The sequence below is a fragment of the Castor canadensis genome, chromosome 13 (genome assembly GCF_047511655.1).
Source record: "Castor canadensis chromosome 13, mCasCan1.hap1v2, whole genome shotgun sequence".
In the NCBI taxonomy this organism is placed as follows: Eukaryota; Metazoa; Chordata; class Mammalia; order Rodentia; family Castoridae; genus Castor; species Castor canadensis.
In genome coordinates, this window is record NC_133398.1 from 117,601,238 (window position 1) to 117,616,241 (window position 15,004).

The 15,004-nt window shown below is 42.2% G+C and overlaps 1 long non-coding RNA gene across 1 annotated transcript; it reads right to left on the reverse strand.

Annotated features, from left to right (window-relative positions):
• Positions 1-7,681: 7,681 nt before the first annotated feature.
• Positions 7,682-13,055, reverse strand: LOC109677201 (uncharacterized). Its single transcript, XR_002211605.2, has 3 exons — positions 11,086-13,055; positions 10,842-10,989; positions 7,682-9,892 (listed from the first exon to the last, which is right to left on the reverse strand). It is a non-coding gene; the product is annotated as an uncharacterized lncRNA (long non-coding RNA).
• Positions 13,056-15,004: the final 1,949 nt, after the last annotated feature.

Here is a 15,004-nt window from a genome sequence, read left to right on the forward strand (position 1 = left end):
TGAGCTGAGTTGAGGTGAACTGAATTGAGTTGAGTTGAATTGAATTGGATTGAATTGAATTTCATCCACTCTGCCAACAATTAGCCCTATGACCTCGGCCAAATCCCTTCACAGAGAACCATCCCATCCCACAGGGTCTTCTTTGCACATAGTAGGCTTTGGCACTATATTTGTGGGAGGGAGACTTGCAGCTCCCTGGCGGGGATGGGCAGGTGATTCCTCTCAGCTTAGCATGTGCATGTGTGTGAGAATAAAACTTCTGAGATGCTTGTAGAGTTACCCAAGCACCCTGGTGCTCAGTTCCAATTGACTCCTTCCAGCTCTTTCTTCTCCAGAATGACCCAAACCCCTCCCTGGACTCTCAGCCACAAGGGGAAATTAACAGTAACATAAGTTAAGCAGGTGAGACAACTGTGATCACTCTTTATTTTTCCAGTGCTGGATCTTGAACTCAGGACCTTGATCTTGAGCCACTCCACCCGCCCTGTTTTTGTGATGGGTTTTTTGAGATAGGGTCTTGTGAACTACTTGCCCAAGATGGCTTTGATCTGTGATCCTCCTGATCTGTGCCTCCTGAGTAGCTAGGATTACAGGTGTGAGCCACTGGCACCTGACACATGAGCACTCTTGTCAACAATCGAACCTGCTACTGACCCTCCATTGTGAAGACAGGCACATCTACTATTTATAAAATACAGATTGTTAAATATTAAATACTTAAGCCTGGAATAGTGTGAGGGTAAAACCAGAATGTGAACTTGTCAAAATCATAAAAATGGTAACTCTGCAAAGGTTCGGTGCACCTACATTTTTACTATTTTTATTTCACTGTACATTAAGGGTTGGAACCTATGATGTGTCAATTTTAAGCTCTAACTGATCGGCATTATCTTTAGGATGGCATCTGTCCATACAAAATGGCTCTGCCTCCCAAATAGCTTGTAGTCCCCTTCACCTAGAACTGTTAACTGTTTCAGCAGGAAAATGGAAAAAGACAAGGACTTCTTCTTTATTTACCATCTGAGAGCATGGCAGGCTGCTAAAGCACTTTATGAGCTGACAGTTTTTCTTCTAGTGATTTGCATGCTTGTCCGAAAGCTCATGCTGGGGAAGGCAAAAATGCTTCTTAAAAATCTGAAACGTTACCACGTATGGTAGCACCTGTCTGTAGTCTGTTACTTGAGAAGCTGAGTGGAAGGATCCCTTGGGCCCAAGTCACACAGATGCTAAACATCTTAATTTTTTAAGTGATTTTGACATCCCCCAATTTACCCTAATTTCTTTCTGATCTGAATTTTTTAATATAAAGTTAAAAACTCAAACCACCACTCAGCCCACCCTAAAGACTTCTCAGTGTGGAACCAGGCCCCAGTGGTTCACACCTGTAATCCTAGCTACTCAGGTTCGAAGCTAGCCTGGGAAAGTAGTTCATGAGACCCTATCTTGAAAAAAACTCAACCAATACAAGGCTGTAGAGTGGCTCAAGTGATACAGCACCTGCCTAGGAAGCATGAAGCCCTGAGTTCAAACCCCAGTACCACCAAAAAAAAAAAAAAAAGGCTCATCAGTGCAGACTGAACCTGTGGTTTAAGTGGTAGTGCATCTAACTAGCAAACTTGGGACCCTGGGTTCAAATCCCAGTACACACACACACACATACACACACACAACCTCAGAGGTGTAAGACTTTGATTTATTTCTTGATTACTGCTCATATAAAATGGGTTCTTTCTTACAAAGATATGGAAATCCAATCTGATTTCCTTTTTTTTAAAGAAAATATGTTGAATTAAGCCAAAATACATCCAATAAAGCACTTGACTCAAATACAAATTCTGCCCACTAGAGTAGGCAGCCTTCTGATTTCAATAGTGCTCAGAAGGGGTTATGCATCAGATTACCTGCCTTAAATTGGGCCCCGCTGGCTCACACCTGTAATCCTAGCTACTTAGGAGGTAGAGATGAGGAGGATTGCAGTTTGAAGCCAGCCCAGGCAAATAGCTCAGAGACCCTATCTTGAAAAAACCCAACATAGAAAAGGGCAGACAAGTGTAAGGCCCTGAGTTCGAACCCAAGTACCAAAAAAAAATCTGCCTTAAATAGTTGCTGATAGACTTATCAATATCTGGACTCATTTTAATGTTAAGGAAGTAACTTCTTATTGTTTCTATTTTAGAGAGGGGAGAAAAACTATGACTTAATTGTGTAACAATTTTAACCTTGACTGTCTCTTTTTCTGATTGAATGCTATATAAGGTATTAAATTCAAAACTTAATCTAGCCTGCAGGATGGATAATTAGTCAAAACCAGGGAAAAGTCACGAGAAATTAACAAGGAAATCAATTCTTGATTTTATGTCAGAATTCCTTCTCCTGGGCATTTTGAGGCACATTTTCAATATAAGCACATTGCCTCCTAAATTCTGCTGAAGTTATATTCTAGAAAGATCTGTACTATTCCTTTAAGAGATGGGAAAACTACCCAGTGCCATGGCTCATGCCTGTAATTTCAGCTACTCAGGAGGCTGAGATCAGGAGGCTTGAGGTTTGAGGTCAACCCAGGCAAAAATTTGTGAGACCCCCATCTCCAAAATAACCAGAGCAAAATGGACTGGAGGTGTGGATTAAGTGGTAGAACGCCTGTTTTGCAAACGTGAAGTCCTGAGTTCAAGCTCCAGTCCCACCAAAAAGAGAGATAGAGGAAAACTGAGGTAAGGCTAAGTCCCTTAATAACAGAAGAAATAATTCAGAGAGAAGAGACTAGGGCATGGCCAAGCTCAGAGGAGCTGATGTGACTTCACGGAGGAAAGACAGAAGTCTGGGGACGGTGTACCAAGAAATCATCTAGTTTGGAGCAGAAAGGAAGAGAGCTCTCAGAGGAAGATGTGTAGTGAAAAGGAAGATTCGATAAAAATAGACGGAATGATGAAGAGCCTGAAAAAGTATTGAGAACAGAATGAAGTCATGCCAGAGCCAAACAAGGCAGTTAAACACTCCAAGAAAAACAACAAACCCCATATGGGAAATAATGGTCCAAAAATGAAACAAACCAAATGTGTCACCATGCAAAGCAATCAGTGAAAGATAACAAGAGTTCACTATTGGGTCAGATAGAATGCTCCTGAGGCTGTGGGTATGAGAGAAGCCATTTCTAACTTTTTAAAATCTTTTTGGTGGTACTGGGTTTGAACTCAGGGCCTCCTCTTGCTAGGAAGGTACTGCACCACTTGAGCCATGCCCCCAGCTCTTTACTGCTATGGTTATTATTAGGATATGGTTATTATTATTTTTGCCCAGGACCAGCCTGGGCTGAGATCCTCCTACTTACATTTCCCAAGCAGCTGAGACGATGACAAGTGTGCACTACCATGTCTGGCTTGTTAGTTGAGATGGAGTCTCACTAACTCTTTGGCCCAGGCTGTTCTCAAGCCATGATCCTCCTGCTCACTGCCTCCTGAGTAGTTAGGATTAGGGTGGTCTTAACTTTTAAATCCAAACTGTAGACATTGCACTCAGGAATCAGTTGTGGGGACAGACAGAATGCAAATGTTCCCAACTTAACATGGTAAAAGTGTTGCTGATAGATGTTATGATAAGGTACACAGAAGGAAAGGATGTAAATATCTTTGTCTAACAAAATAGAGGATCAAAGGAAAGAGTGGACAGTTGATGTGCAAGAAACAAAAATGTAATCCTATTATTTAAAGTTAGAAAAATGGCTGATGGAGAAATTAAAAGTAATAGTGTAAACATCAAACACTAAGAGAGGGTACTAAGATGAAATAGAAACCTGAATAGAAGCTGGGCTGAGTGGTACACACTTGTAATCCCAGCTGCACAGGAGGCGTAGGTAGAAGGATTGTGTCCAGGCCGGCATTGTGGGGAGGGGGAGGGGTGGAAGGAGGAACAACAAAACCCTATCTGAAAAATAGCTAAAGCAAAAGGGGTGGGTGCATGGCTCAAGCAGCAGAGCACTTGCCTAGCAAGTGCAAGACTTTTAATTCTCTGCTGAAAGAAAGACTGGATTAGTCATCAGCCCCCTACCCACTGCCAACGCACACAAAACTCTACTGAATTATCTGGATTCTACCCAATGTTTAAAGAAAAATTAACACGAAATCTTCACAAAGTCTTCTAGAGCAGGAAGAAATACTTCCTAACTCACTGTGGGAGACCAGTATTCCTTGATACCAAATCAAAGGTATCACAAGAAAATCACACACCAAATTCCTCAACAAAATACTAGTGAATGGAATCCATATAAAAAGGATTACAGGACCAAGTGAGATTTATTCCAGAAATGCAATGTTGATTCAATATATGAAAATCAATCAATGTAACATACTATATTAATTAAATAAAGGATGAAAGTACATAAGCATCTCAATAGATACAGGAAAGGCTTTGGACAAATGCCAACACCCTTTGCCATTCGGCAGCACTCAACAAACTAGAGATAGGGGAAAACTCCTCAAAGGCCATCTCTGGAAAACCCACAATTAACATCATACTCAATGATGAAAGATCAAATAACTTCACCCAATAATCAGGAGAAACTCAACAACCTTCATCCTCACTGGAGGTTCAAGCCATAGCAATAAGGCAAGGGAAAACACTAACTCAGGTAAGGTGTCTCAGTCCTACATGGGAGGCAGAGTTTCGATCACAGTTGGAGGCCAGCCTGGGAACAAGTTCTCAAAACTCCATCTCAACATATGGCTGGGGGCAGTGGTGCACACCTGTAATCCCAGCTGTACTGGGAGGCACAAATAGGAGGGTGGTGGTCCAGGGCACCCAGGCATACAGCATAGCTCAAGTGGCAGAGCACCTGTCTGGCAAGCGTGAGGCCCTGAGTTCAATACTTAGTACTGCCAAAACAAAACAACAAGAGAAACCTAAGTTACTCACGCCTGTAATCCCAGCTACTCAGGAGGTAGAGATCAGGAGGATTGTGGTTCGAAACCAGCCCCAGCAAATAGTTCTCAAGACCCTATTTTTAAAAACCCATCACGAAAAAGGGCTGGCCAAGTAGCTCAAGTGATAGAGCACCTGCCTAGTAAGCATGAGGCCCTGAGTTCAAACCACAGTACTGCCAAAAAAAAAAAATCCTAGTGTGTAAAAGAAGTAAAATTATCTCTATTCATAGATGACATGGTCTTGTACATAGAAAATTCTAGTGCATGGGTGGTGCAGGCACACACATGCATAGAACTCGTTTTCCTTTTCTATTTTTTTTTCAGCCCTGGGGCTTGAACTCAGCATCTTGTGCTTGCTAGGCAGACACTTTACTACTTGAGTCACTCCACCAGCATGGATACATAATCAATATACAAAAATTAGATGTGAGGCTGGCACAGTAGTACAGGCCTATAATCCCAGCACTCTGCAGGCTGAGGTAAGAGACTAGTGAGTTTGAGGCCAACCTGGCCTTCAGAGTGAGACCCTGTCACAAAAGAAAGTGTAGCTCAAGCCATAGAGCACCTGTTTGCAAGTGCAAAGACCTGAGTTCAAACCCCACATCCACCAAAAAAATACAATATCAATTGTATGTCTATAACAATAAAATGAAATTAGGAAAATAATTCCATTCACAACCGCATTGAAAATTGAAAAGTAACAAAATATTGAAAATGGAAGTAATATTTGAGGGAGGTTTTTTCCCTTTGGCAACACTGGGATTTGAAGTCAGGGCCTCATGCTTGCTAGACAGGCATTCCACTACTTGAGCCACTCCACCAGCCCTTTTTTGTGATGGGTTTTTCAACATAGGGTCTTGAGAACTATTTGCCTGGGGCTGGTTTCGAACCATGATCCTCCTGATCTCTGCCTCCTGAGTAACTGGGATTACAGGCATGAGCCACTGGTGCCAGGCTGGATTGGGAGACAATATTGCTAAAATGACAGGTTCCCAAAGTGGCCCACAGACTGAGCACAATCCTTGTCAGAGACCTAAATGTAAGAGCTAAGAATGTAGAAACCTTAGAAGAAAACATGAGTAAACAACCTCACCAAAATTGAAAACTTTGGTGATTCTAAAATGTCATCAAGAAAGTGAGAAGATAATCCTCGGCCAGGAGGAAATGTATGTGAATCAGCTATCTGATATATCTGATAAGGGCAGAGTCTCTAAAAGATATAAAGTTCTTAAACTTAAGTTGAATACACAATAGACAAAAGATTTGTATAGATATTTTTCTGAAGAAGATACCTAAATGACACATAAACTCATGAAAAGACGCTCAAAATATTAGTAATTAGGAAAACGCAACTCAAACCCACAGTAAGATCTTATGTTACATCCGTAGATGACTACAAGAGAAAACAAGCCCGGAGTTATGGTTCACACCTATAATCCCAGCTACTCAGGAGGCATAGGTAGGAAGATAGAGTTTCAAAGCAAGCCCAGGCAGTTATTGAGACAAATAAGACAGACATGGTGGCACATGCCTGTCATCCCGGCTACATGGGAGGCACAGGTAGGAGAATTGAAGCTCCAAGACAGTCAGAGCAAAAATTGAGACCCATTAAAAGAAAAAAAAAAAAAAACTACAAGGAAACACCTAAAGCAAAAAGGGCTGGAGGAGTGGCTCAAGGGTCAAGCTCAAGGGCCAGAGTTCAAACACAAGTACCATCACAGAAGAAGAAAAGGAAAAAGACAAACAAATAAAAACCACTAGTGATGATGAGGAAAATAGGTTGCTGTCAGGGGTTGGAGGAGAGAGGAATGAGGAGTGCTGACAATGGAGGGGTTTTCCTCTGGAGGGAGGACGAACCTGTTCTGCACTTAGGAATGGTGCACGCTGCATTTAGAGGTGGCCGTCATCTTTGTGAATATCCTTAAAACTGCTCAGCTGTGCAGTTTAACACAGAAAATAGATGGTATGGGAATTAGATCTTGATAAAGCAGTTGCAAGGGGCTTGGAGGCATGGCTCAAGTAGTAGACCACTTGTTTAACAAGTGCCAGGCCTTGAGTTCAAATCCCAGTATTACCAAAAAAAGAAAAGAAAAAAGGAGAGGGCAAAGAGGAAGGGGTGGAGCATGTGAGCCAAATCACCTTTCTATTTAGGAGTCAAAAGATACTGTCCAAAATTGAAAACAAGAGGAACAACCACACAGAAGCAGAGGAAATGCCAGAATTAAAGTAAGAAACAGAAGAATTAGCTGGGCGCCACTGGCCTGTAATTCTAGCTACCTGGGAGGATGAGATTCAGATCATGGTTCTAGGCCAGCCTGGGCAGAAAAGACCCCATCTGAAAAATAACCAGAACAAAACTGACTGGAGGTGTGGCTCATAGGGTAGGGTGCCTCCCACTGTTGCTTGAGACAGGTCTTTCATTCCTGTGCTGAGGTAGGCCTCAAACACCTATCTTCCTGATCTCAGCCTCAGCTAGGATTACAGAAGTTTGCTATTGTGCCCCGCAAGTTGGGTATTAAATTTTAAGCTTTCATTGAGTCTGTCAACAATGACTAATTGGTCTCCTTTTACAAGAGAAATGAGACAATTACTTTACTTTTTTTGTTACCAAAGGGATCATTAATGAAACCAGCAAAACAGTCTTATTAGAACATTATATTCCCTAGCTGTCTTTCTGTCCTTTAGCCCAGAACAAAATTATCTTCTATTTTTCTTGGACTGGAACAGTAAGTTGGACCACAACATTGTCAAGAGGTACTGGGTGCTGACACCTGTACGGCCTGCACTGAGGTCAACTGGCCAGTACTGGTTCCTCTGTCCACGCTGTGTGAGAGGAGCTGGGGATGGTCACTGTGAATCACAGGAACAAACTCTCCAATTGCAGACTTGCTGTTATGAACTGAAGATCCTTTTGCTCTCCCTGTCCTCTTCCATCTGATTTATCAATTATTTTTCTAGAACTACATATTTCTGCATATGTTAGCCCATGAAATAGATGAAAGTTCATTATCTTTTTTTTCTCTCCACAATTCTTTTTATTTTGCAAAATACTTTCTTACGTTTTTGGTTTTTTTTTTTTAAATCATTTTTACATTTATTCACGTGTATACATTTAGGCCACCTCCCCCCTACCCACCCCACTTCCAGGCAGAACCTGTTCTGCCCTCTTGTTCTCTGATTTTTGTTGAAGAGAAAACATAGGAGATAATAAAAAAGACATAGTGCTTTTGCTAGTTTAAGATAAAGATAGCTATACCAAGAGATTCCTACTGTTGCTTCCATGTACTTGTGTATTACAAAACACACTGGTTCATCTCTGCCAGACCTCTTCTCTACTTCCTGGTCCCCTTCCCATTGTGGCCTCTGCCACTTTAGGATTACTTTATTCACTCCTCTACAGAGGAGCACATCAACCACATTCAAGTTTTGGGTTTTCTTCCCTTTTCCTATTCCTCCTAACTTCTCTCCTTACTGTGTAACCCATGTACAATAATAATACTGCATGTTTTAGGTCTATAAACGACACATGAGGGAGAACATGCTATTTTTGGTTTTCTAAGCCTGGCTAACTTCACTTAAGATGATGTTCTCCAGTTCCATTCACTTATTTGCAAATGACAAAATTTCACTGAAAGTTCATTAATTCAAAATTGAAGTTCACACAGCACAGAGAAACATCCTCCTAATCTCATGTACTACATATGACACAGGTCTCCTGAGATTTGACCAGAGAACATTTGTCAGACCTTCTGCAACCCCAAAAGGGCACTGTGACCCTGACACATCCAGTGTCCTATGCTCCCCTTTCAGATGCAAGTCAGTGCCCTGGAATCCCACCATGCTGGGGTGTGTTGGCTGCCCAAAGGTAATGGAAGCTCCAAAGGGAGGGAACCGGCATTATCTATCTGACCTTTGTGTCTCCAGGCTCAGCAAGTGCCACCTCAAGAATGGACCCACTAGACACTTGTTGAAGGCACACACTCAAAATAGCAGCAGCTACTTAAATACATGAATTGACACTTTACAAATGTACTACAGGAGAAGAAGCTGTGTTTCTGGGCAGCACTTCTCCTTATTAATTTATGTTCAAACAGAGATGCTCTTTTCTAGGATTACCTGTGGCTTGGTTTAATGCAGATTCACCCTCATCTCTGATCCTTCCATCTGTCTACCACCTTCCAAGACCATGGAACCATGTGTGAAGCACAGCCTTCACCCAGGAATCATATCTGCCTTGGCCACCCACCAGTGTCCTGTCCTTCCTTGACTGTTATTAGCCTCCAGGACTTTAGCTGCAGTTGATGAAAATGTTCTATAAACTACATCCACATCTTTTATTCCATACCTTGTTGGCGCTACAACCATCTTGGTATATGAACCCGATCTCCCAGGCCCTTTCATAGTAGTGAAATCATATATCCTCCTGTTTGCTTCCTAAAAATTATTTTTTTCTTTATTCAAACAAGTTTCCTTTATCCTCATAGATCTTTTGTCAAATTTTGTTCCACTCAAGGTTAGGGTTTGACACAGGGCACCTGAGATAAGGTCTGCATATGTATGACTGGAGGAGCCGGAAGTCACCCTCTCTTCCTCCTGGTGTACCATTGACACATTCAATTTTGCCTTCAGAGAAGAATGGAATGTGTATTAAAGAGAAAGCTGTATCATCCTTACAAAGTTTAAATTTCATTAATCAAGTGAGAGTCAATGCATTATGTACACTAATACCACTGTGTTTATGTCAGTTATAATAGTGGTATCATTTTACTTCTACAAAGATGTCAGAGCTCACAACTTATCAAGCGTTGGATCCGACACAGTAGGAGCTGGTCACCTTGGTGATAAAGTCCCTCCTCTGGTCATGATGTCCGCAATTGAAACCTTCCTATCACCAACGAGGAGCTCGCACAGTGGGGTAGCTGGACCGTGTGGCACTACCACAGTGGTTGTCCTGGTCTCTTAAGATCTTCATGCATCTAAAGGAAGAGCAAATTCCCCATTTAATAGGAAGAACAAAGCATTTGTGTTCATAAAAGTAACAACTAATTTAAGAAGGAAGTACACAGCCAGGAGCACCCACAAGAGCAAATTAGAGAGATCTCAGATAAACAATCTGAGGATCGGCCCTTTGAAAAGTAAAGAGTAAGAGACTTAATTATTGCTGTCCACCTCGCTGAACATGGGTTGGGTTCCCAGGACTCAGAAGTTTGCAGCTTAGGGTTTCCAAAGCAATGCTGTTATAAATCATCCCATGCTGCTGTTTGATACCGAAACATAGCTAATATGTCTTTAATAAGACATGCTTCATCTAACATTCTATAGGAATTTTTCCACAGTGGAGAAACGCATTACATATACAATGTGTGCATGTGCTCTGTGTTACAGGGAAATAAGATTGCCTGTGTGCTAACCATACCACCCCAGAGCTCTGCCAGGTTAATTTTTCATAATGGGTGAACTCACTTAGGACATATCCAGATTCTCCCATCTAGAGGGGAATTCTGAGGAAGGAGTCTTTTACCTCTGAGGTTGTTTCACCTTGCACAACCAGAGCAGGAATGACACCAAAGTGAAGAGATCCATTTACTTTGCAGTCCTAAAGAGGTGATTCCTCTGTGCCTGCCCTCCATCATCTATCGGGTACAGGAAGTGTGTACTGACTTGCCCATCTGTGCAGTCACAATCTCCTTGAGAGGAAGAACATTCCACTAGGTTCTACTCAGTTTTCCTGAACATCTGTCCTCCTAGGGCCCCAATCACACTAAAAGCTTAGCAAGAAACACACTAACCCTAGAAAGGGAATAAAAGGCATCAACCACAAAGCAAATACCAAGACCTGAACAGCAGCTCTGATGTCTGCTATTCTCTAAAAAGAAAAGGTAAACCTAAGGTCAATTTGTAGTCTCCTAAAGGAAATGGCAATACCTTCTTGTCTTTTCTGTGGGCACTGGAAGGGTTGAATGTGACAGTGTCATATCTGATCCTTCACATGAGTCACATCACCTTGACAATCCATGCAATCGTCCTCCATGGTTTGATAGCCAAGTCTTGTCTTCCTGAATTCTTCATGGGTCTTCAAGAAAGAGTAAAGAACATGTTCAAAGCAGAGAGCATTTTGTAAGAAACAGAGGAGAGGAAGCACAGATTACACAATGCACACCACACTCACCAGGTCCCATGGAGAAGCTGTGTTTCCCTTGTCTGTACTCTTCATTGTGCAGCTCAATTATTTTCAAGTTCTCCTCCCATACTGCTCTCCTTTGTCCTTCTTCATTCTAGAAATAAGTACAAGTGATGGTCTCTCTTGCTTTTAAAACCCACCCCAAAAGATGAAGACACACTATGGCCAGGGATAGCTTTGAACTTCTAGGAGATACAAATGTCCAGAAACAGCAGGGTTGTTTCCATATGGTGCTCAAACAGGTGTCATTAGGTTACTACCTTGGTTTGACCTGGCTTCTGGAAGCTCCTCCCCAGCTATGGAGTCTCTCTTAGTTCCCCAGGGACACTTTTGATGTCACCAACCTTGCTGTAGATCTCCCATAGAGATGTCCTGAATAATTGTGAAAGTTGCTGTTTAAAATTTATCCTCTTGGAATATATGTGGACAGTGTGTATAGTTCCCAGATTCATGTGGTGGGAGGCAAAGCCACAGAGAGACCCCTGAGGGTGCTCTGGTCACTAGTGGAGAAGACCCATCAACACAAGCATCCACAACCACCCAGCCCAGCAAACATCCAGATGTCTCCAGCAGGAAAAGAATTCCAAATGACCACACACAGTGGAGTCCTGCTATAAAGTGAAAATGACTTTTTTACAAGCCACTGTGTTTCCAGTAAGACATATCAGGAAATTGGTCTCTTCACTGTACAACTCCTGGGGTGCACTGTGTCCTAACAACCCACCTCTTCCCAGTCTCACATCTCAACACCTCGACCCAATTCTCCCACAGGATCTCTAACCACAGTCTCCTGTCTCAGGGTGCTGACCTCTGGTGTCTGCTAGGACACTCGGCTCGTCTTATCCCAGTGACTGTTTGCTCTGACAAGTAACTACGTCCCTTTTCCTGGAAGTCCTCCCTGACTTGCATTCTCACACTAGCACCTTCTCAATGAGGAGGGTACTGTCTCTCCCTCAGTGGGGATGACAGACACAAAGTGGGCAGTACATTAATTGTGGTTGGATCAAATCTAGATTCCACCCTGGGGAGGGCAATTAGCAGGGGAATCTCACATCTTCTCCCACTACACTCCATTCTTATGTACAAAACTCAAGGAACTTCACTCCTGATGGTACATTTGTCATTTTGTTAAAATATACGCATTTGTGACCTAGTAGGGAAGGACAGATGAGACTTTAGAATGGCAGGAGGTCCACCAGATGCACTTGGATGGACTCTTCTGTAGGCTATGTGGGCTGCAATCCCAGTTTCCTCACTCCCTACTCTGGGAAGATGGAGTCTGTCCACTAACCATCTCAACCCCTTCCTTATTCCTTCTAGTGTGGGAACACGAGGCTTTGATGACACACACTCGATAGAAGTATGTGCTCTGTACCAATACAATATGGAGAGTTCAGTTCAATATACAGCTTCAGACCCTCACTTCCGATCCTTCCATCTGTCTCCCACCTTCCAAGGCCACGAAACCATGTGTGAAGACCCAGGAGTTTATATCTTATCTCTTGTGTGGTCATCAGCCTTGTCAACTCAGTAGTGTCCTGTCCTTCCTTGAGCGCAACACGGCCAGCAGGCCTCTACCCACACTTGGTGAAGATGCTCCAGAAACCAGATTCAACTGTTTGTCCCATAAGTGGATGGGACTGCAACCATCTTGGGTGCAATCAACCTGATCTCCCAGGCTCTCTTACTATAGTAAAATCACATATCCTCCCATTTGCTTTTCGAAAAAGAGATTATTTTCTTTATTCAAACAATTTTCCTTTGTCCTTATAGATCTTTGGTCAAGTTTTCCTCCCATCTAGGATAGGGTTCAACCAGCCCCTGGATATCTGAGCTATGTTTGACTGGAAGAGCCAGAAATACCCATTCTTCTTGCTGGTGCACTATTGACACATTCAGTTCTGTCTTCAGAGAAGAAGGAAAGCTCATCACATCAGTGCTTTAAACCCAGAAAGCTATGGAAACAGCCAAGATGCCCCACAACTGATGACTGGATTAAGACAACATGGTGTTTATATACAATGGAAGTTTATTCAGTCATCAAGAAGAATGTAATTTTGTCGTTTAATGGAACTGGAGAACATCAACTTAAGTGAAGTTAGCCAGGCTCAGAAGGCCAAAAGTCACCATGTTTTCTCTCATATGTGGAATATAAACCTAATACAAATGCAGCAATATTATGAAAAACAGGTCACACTAAGAGAGGTCATTGCATATGAGAAAGGGAGGGTAAAAGAAGGAAGTTAAGAAGGTGAAAATAGTCAATTACTTTCTATATAAGAATGAATGTAGAATTTTTTAAACCTTTTGAAAGCACAGGTTTAGAAGGGGACTAAGTAGAAAGAAGAAAAATGGAGGGGATGAACCAATTCAGGTTATAACCCACATATACACGGAAATGTCACAAGGAAACTCCTTGTGTAGTTATCTTATACAAACAAAAATGTCTTTTTTCAAAAACTGAGAACAGGAAGGTAACACAGGTCCTCTTTGGAGTTTGGTATCAGTGGGAGGGGGGAGGATATAAGGAAAGAGTGTGGGAGGGTGAATGTGGTGGAATATTACACACTCACGAGTGAAAAGGGAAAAATGAGACTTGGTGAAACTATTCCAGGAATGAGGGGAGGGGAGGATAAAGGAGAATGAGGGAGGGAGTGAATTCAACTATGATATATTGTAAGAACTTTGATAAATGTCACAATGTATTCCCAGTACAATAATAATTAAAAAAAAACAGAAAGATAGCTCACCTTTACAAAATTTAAATTTTATTATTCAGGTAAGTCAATAAATTATTAAGGGATTCAATAATAGATTGATCAAGTTTTCTTCTAATCTAGGATAGGGTTCAAACAGCCCCTGGACACCTGAGATAAGGTCTGCATATGTATGAATGATGGAGAAAGAAGGCACCCCCTCTTTCTCCTGGTGCCCCACTGGCACATTCAGTTCTGTCTCAGAGAGGGATGACAGTGTATTACATCAGTGCTTTAAAACCAGAACAAATTTTCACCTCTACAAACTTTCAATTTTATTAACCAAATATAGTCAACAATTTATTTAGGTGATTCAGTAATATAATCTGTTTATGGCAACTTTTACAGCAGTGGTACCATGTCACAAGTACAAAATGTCATAGAATTCACATCACAGGTTGGATCATCAATGACTCAAGTGTTAGCTACGACACCGTATATGCTTGTCAATTTGAAGATAATGTCCTTCCTCTAAACATGATGTCCTCAATCAATGCCTTCCTGTCACCATCAGGAGCTCACAGAGTGGGGCAGCTGCCCAGGTGCCAATCTCACAGTGGTTATCCCGATCTCTGGTCATCTTTAGGTAGCCATGCTCACCCCATTCTTTACCCCAGCTGAAGGCAGAGCAAATTCTCCATTTAGTAGAACGAATAAAGCACACTGGGTTTCATTAGAGCAAACACCTGATTTCAGCACTGTGACAGAGGCCATGCACTTAGCAGAAAGAATTCAGAGAGGTAGACCTTCTTTTCACCAACCTCTACAACAAGTCAATTTTATGAAGAGATTTCTTTTTAAGAAGGGAGAAGTAGAGGGGAGATTTTTTTCCTTAATTACAAAAGTATCATAAATCATTCCTCACACAACATGCACAGCTTAGACTGGGCCCTGGCTTACACAGATGAGTAAGAAGAGGAAAGTACAAAGGACCATTCAATATGAACCAGGTGTAAGACGATGCTGGAAAATTATTGTTAATATTAGGTGTGGTCATGACATTCTGGACACAGAGGAAATCAACAATCACTATTAAGAAATGAAGCAAAGAGGGGGAGGAGGAAGAAGCGGGGAAGGAGGGGGAGGAAGAGGGGTGGGGGAAGAGGGAGGGGGAGGGGGAAGAGGGAAGGGGAGAGGGAGAGGGAAGGGGG